Here is a 6000-nt window from a genome sequence, read left to right on the forward strand (position 1 = left end):
CGGTGCAGGCTAGAGAATGTGGTTGGGGGGGAAATGTTATCAGGGAAACAGATTACAGGCCGTACTATTGTAATGCAGCCTAAAGAAGATATGCTGAAGGCCTATTTTAAGCCAGTAGCATACAGTTTGGAAGAGAAATAATCAAATGATGTTTAAATTTAGAGGCCGCAAGATTTGGCAGCTGGCTATATGTGGAAGTTGAGAGAAAGGAAGTGAGAATAACACCAAGGTATCTAAGTTGGGAGACAGGTAATGCCATTAATCCAGATCAAGAATAGAAGGGACAATACGGACTTGGGGTTAGAGGAGAAGGTGTTTGCTTGAGGACATGTTACGTTTAAGGTCTATAGGACATTCATTCAGCTCCCTATGTCTAATGGGACATTATCTATTTCTAAGGGGAAAGTGTTGGTGAATGTCATTTGCATCATCTACATTAAAATGGTTATAGAAGCCCTAGGGTGAATGGTATTTCTCTGGAGAAACAATATAGACTCTCAAATGAGAAGAGTCCCAAGCACAAAACTCTAGGAATTGGCAACTAAATGAGAAGCAGACAGAGAAAAGTGAATCATTGAAAAGAGAGGGGAAATATGGCCAGAAAGAGAATCAGAGGCCATGGGAGGAGGGGTTTCTAAGAAGTAAGGATGAACACTAATGCCAATTGCTCCAGAAAAGCCAATTATTTCTGCTTTAATCAACACATGCAGTATGGGTTCATTATTTCTCTTCACAACTTGTCAGTAGCCCAGAAACAAGAGAAGTGAATCATCTGGTGAGGCTTCCCAGGGACTGCTCAGTATGATGTTGAGGGAGGGATGGGGATGGCTAGGAGGAGGGGGAAAAAGAAAGAAGGGGGGAGAGAGAGGGAAGGAGGGAGGGAGGGAGGGAGGGAGGGAGGGAGGGAGGAAGGAAGGAAGGAAGGAAGGAAGGAAGGAAGGAAGGAAGGAAGGAAGGAAGGAAGGAAGGAAAAGAAACAAGTGAATTAAAGGTAAGTACAAGAAAAGAAGCACTTGCTAGGATTAACTGTGGAATGTAGGGAGTGTCCAAAATGTGTGTGGAAGAGGTGAAGTTGGAGGAACTGCAGACTCCTTTGAGGCCAGAGGTGATTTGGTGTCCTTAAGAAATGAATAACATCTAAAAAAGGGAGTATCTAGTGACCTAGTTCTCAGAGGGAAGTAGTAACTTCTGATGAAGTCCATATGTCAAGGTGTCTATAGATGATTGAAAGACTGGAGAGTGAAGTTGAAGGTCTGTTTCTACAGATTCCTAGATATGAAGTCCTTTTCAACTCTAAAATTGTGTTGCCAGTTGGAATAAAAAGATGAGAAGCAGGGTTAGAGAGTTGTACCACAATGGAGCTGGTATACCATGGCAACAATGAAAAAAGAGGGAAACTGGGGGAGTAGAGACATGAAGGAAAAGTATGGTAGGGGTAAAATGAACAAGAGTGAGCCATGTGTGCAGGTGTAGGTGGGATGCCTGATAAGAGCAATAGACATGGACAACTGTGAAAATAGGCATAAGAACCACTGCTTTTTAATCTCCTACTGTGAGTTAATAATCCTCACACTAACTCTTTGAGGGAAATCTTATTATACTCATTATTTGTATTAGGAAGCATCAACCAGAATGGGCCAACTCATGTTGAATAACAAATAACCCCAAATCTTTTTTTTTTAATAAAACTTTTTTGCCCACTTTTTTTTTTTTTAAATATATTCCATGATTCTCACAGGCGTCTTCAAACTATGGCCCGAGGGCCACATGCGGCCCGCAGAGGAGTCTGATCCGGCCCACCAGGTTTTTTGGGCAGTGAGCACAGCCGAGGTGTTACGTAGGAATTAGTAGTTCATATAGTCCAGCCCTCCAGCTCTCTGAGGGACAGTGATCTGGCCCCCACTTTAAAAAGTTTGAGGACGCCTGCGAGAGGAAGGGAGAGGGATAGAGAGTTAGAAACATCCATGAGAGAGAAACATTGATCAGCTGCCCCTGCACACACCTCCTACTGGGGGTGTGCCCGCAACCAAGGTGCATGCCCTTGACCCGAATCGAACCTTTCAGTCCGCAGTCTGATGCTCTATCCACTGAGCCAAACCGGGTAGGGCAATAACCCCCTAATCTTAGTAACTTTAAACAATAGCAGCTTATTTCTTGATAATGCAACATGTCCATTGGGTTGGTAAGCATTCTGCTCCGTGTTGCCCTTTCTCAGGGATGAGACGATAGAGTGTGGTGTTTCAGGGGAAAGGCAGCAAGGTGAGGCTTCTCCCCAGGAATGACTCATCTTCTAAACCCAACCCATTGCCAAAGCAAGTGCATTACATATCCTAATACTGAGGAAACCAGAAGTGTAATCCTACCGTGTACTTAGAAAGAGAAATGGAAATATCACTGAACAGCACAGAAATGGCTCAGAGATGAGTACTGTGTGGAATGTAGCCTAGATATTAAATAATACAACTGGCATTTGAGGTTAGGTATCTTTGGCATTAAAAGCCCTGCTCTTTTCATGAGCCATGCTACCACCTGGGGTGGAAAATAGTAAAACAAGTTAGATCCAGAAATAACAAGAGTTGGCAGAGGCCAGGTATTTTGAGTCAAGAGGAACACACAAACATGGAGAAATATAAACAAATAACATACACACCCACAAAGAGAGGAAACCCAGAGAAGACCAGATTTTATTTTTGTTTTGTTTTTAAAAGTTACATCAGGGAACTTTTGTGGTTCCTAGAAACTCTGCTCAACTGGTTTGTGGCGCATTCTTTTGATCTATCCTTAGACACCAATGGGCTCTCCTCGGTATGGGCAGAGTGTAGTTCCTGTTGCAGATGTGTGGTTTCCACATCTTTCTCGCCCTCCTTTAGAAATGACTTCTTTCCAAATATACAATTTTAAGCAAGAATCTATTATACAAGATTCCACATTACATCGCTTAATGTAAGAAAACATGATTTACAAGTTATTTAGTCTCATCTTTTTATCCCCAGTACAGAAACATTGAAATTTTTTTAGGGGTCAAATGGCCAACCAGGACATGAACATCAGGGGGGCGGGGGGAGGCATGAGTTGGGAGTGGGGGTTGGGGATTAATGGAGGGATGAGGGTACATATGTAATACCCTAATCAATAAAGAAATTAAAAAAAATATTTCAACATAATAATAATTTTTTAAAAAGCAAATGGGCAACCAGTGTACCCAGTCACAAAAAAAAGGAGTCAGAAGAGCACATTCAACTCCTACAATCCTTGGTTGGTGACAGAATAACCAACCTACACGTGCAATCTACACGTGCGTCTGAAGGCAGATGCCTCGTGGAACCCCAGAGGGGTAGCCAGTTCTCACATTTGGGCTTTGGCAACTTCAGCCTTCATATTTTGTTAAAGCAGAATTAAACAACTCAGAAAAATTTCCTGAATCTGTCCCTTCCCATTATCCTCCAATCTTTTGACAAGAGTGTTGACTCCTCCCTCCATTCATTTATCATCTCAACAATATATTTTTTATTTATTCTCACCCAAGGATATTTTTTCCATTGATTTTTAGAGAGAGTGGGAGGTTGGGGAAAAGGGAGTGAGAGAGAGAGAGAGAGAAAGAGAGAGAGAGATATATTAATTGGTTGCCTCCTGGATGCACTAGTTGGTTGGGGATCTGGGGATCCAGCCTGCCACAGATGTATGTACCCTTGACCAAATCAAACTCTAAACCCTTCATTATGCAGGCGAAGGCTCTAACCACTGAGCAAAGCTGGCTAGGGCAACTATATATATATTTTTTAGTTCCTTCTATTTTTTAGTACTGTGCTAGGCACTAGAGATAAAAATTAGTGAACCAACCAACCATAGCCCATCCCTCATTTCTATAAAAGCTTATTGTCTACATCCATAGATCAAGTTCTCTCACTCTCTCCTTGTCTGAGATTTCCACAGTCCCCACCACTAGCACGCATGGCAAGCCTTAATAAATATTTGTGGGATGAATGAATGAGCAAGTAAGATTAAAGGTAAGAACTCATATATGAAAACATATAGTTTCTAGAAGCAAAATTAAGAAACAGAGGATATGTTTTGGATTTTTATTTGATTTTAGAGAGAGAGAGGAAGGAGGAGAGAAAGACAGAGAGAAACAACGATGTGATAAAGAAACATCCTGTACATGCCCCAACCTGGGATCCAACCTGAAAATCCCAGGTATCTGCCCGACCAGGAATCAAACCCACAACTTTCTGGTATACAGAATGATGCCAACTGGGTCCACTGGTCCAGGGCAAGCAACATAACTTCTAAAGCAATTTTTAAAATGGAATCTAATGCACAAAACCTGTTTATATCACTCCTAACTCACTTCTGATCTTGGTCAAGTCATATATATAAATATATTAGTGCTATCCCTTTCCCTCACTTAATAGTAGAATTCCCATAATTTCTGCATCTAAATTTAGAAAGAAAAGTTCTAACTAATCAGAATACACAGTCAACATCAACATTTAAAACAGCAATAAAAACAACAAACTAACTGAAACAGGCTCTAATCAGGTATAACTCTGCTTTCACAAATTTAGCTCTTTGGGCAATAACATAATTTAACTCAACCAAGCCCAGTTATTTAAGGGAAGATTAAAGGTAAGTAAATAAAGGCAATTTCATCCTACTAATCGGGGGACATAAACATAAGTGGATGTTCTGCCTTTTTAAAGGAGTGGTGAGCATGTGTTGTTTTTACCCTCCCAGAATCACACCCAACCCCCTTCTCTAAGCAGCGTGCCCTATTTTCTTTGGAGAACTATTTTCTCTCTCTGTTTTGAACCCAGTTTTGAAGAAGGGACTCTCAACCAAGGTCCCTGTATCGCCCCTGACCATGTGACCAAATTAGGCCACTTAGGTACTTTCCTCTTGAAAGTTGAACTTGAGAGGAGTAACACAAGGACAGAAACAGCTGGAGATGCTTCATCCCTGTGGAAGTCTATGCATCTCTTTGATCCTCACAGCGACTCTCATTCCTGTCCTTTCTGAAAACTAGCTCTTTAGTTTTCACTTGGATTCTTTGACTGCCCCCACCGTCTTCCAATGCATTCGTCTTTTGATTGTTAGATTTAAAAAATCAAATTAGAACTTACTCATGTACAGCACCAAAATTATTGACAATAAGCCGTGTACCATTTGATGGTAGTCAAGGGACCACATTCTCAAAGAACTTAGCTTATTTTCCTAGTCTTTAAAGGTACATACCTATTCTTTTTCTTCTCGGACTTTGAGGTTTGGAAACCTGGCTGAGATGAGACATTTTACATCTGAAATTTTCTGCTATCCTCATTGTTGACCTTCTTACCAAAACGGTGCATATCATCTTAGCAATTTTAAACTAAAAGTAGCATCATTTTATGAGATAGGGGGAAAGGAAATAGATATAGGCTTATTTTAAATTGTTTTAAAATTTGTTTTAAAATGTAGGATAGGCCCTGACGGGTTTGGCTCAGTGCATAGAGTGTCGGCCTGCAGCCTGAAGGGCCCCACATCCCCAGTAGGAGGTGTGCACAAGGCAGCTGATTGCTGTTTCTCTCTCATCTGATGTTTCTAACTCTCTGTCCCTCCCCCTTCCTTTCTGTAAAAAAAAATCAATAATATATAAATATATTTAAAAATATAGGATAGGCAGAGATTTTTTAGGACACCGCATGCATTGACCAAAAAAGAAAAAATTGAAAATCAGACCATTAAAATTTAAAGTTTTTGCTCTTCAAAAGGCAACATTAAGAAAATAAAAAGGCATTATACATCTCAAACTTACACAATATTATGTGTCAATTATACTTCAAAAAAGCTGAGGGAAAACAGGAACTATAAAATTTGAAATATATATTTTAAAAATAAAATGAAAAGACAAGCTATAGATTTTGAGAAAATATTTTAGTTCATGATAAATGCAAAATACTTGTTTAGGAAATATTTAAAGAACACCTGCAAATCAGTAATAAATAGAAATAACTCCCTTCCTCA

Source organism: Pipistrellus kuhlii, unplaced genomic scaffold, assembly GCF_014108245.1.
Source record: "Pipistrellus kuhlii isolate mPipKuh1 unplaced genomic scaffold, mPipKuh1.p scaffold_m20_p_5, whole genome shotgun sequence".
Classification (NCBI taxonomy): domain Eukaryota; kingdom Metazoa; phylum Chordata; class Mammalia; order Chiroptera; family Vespertilionidae; genus Pipistrellus; species Pipistrellus kuhlii.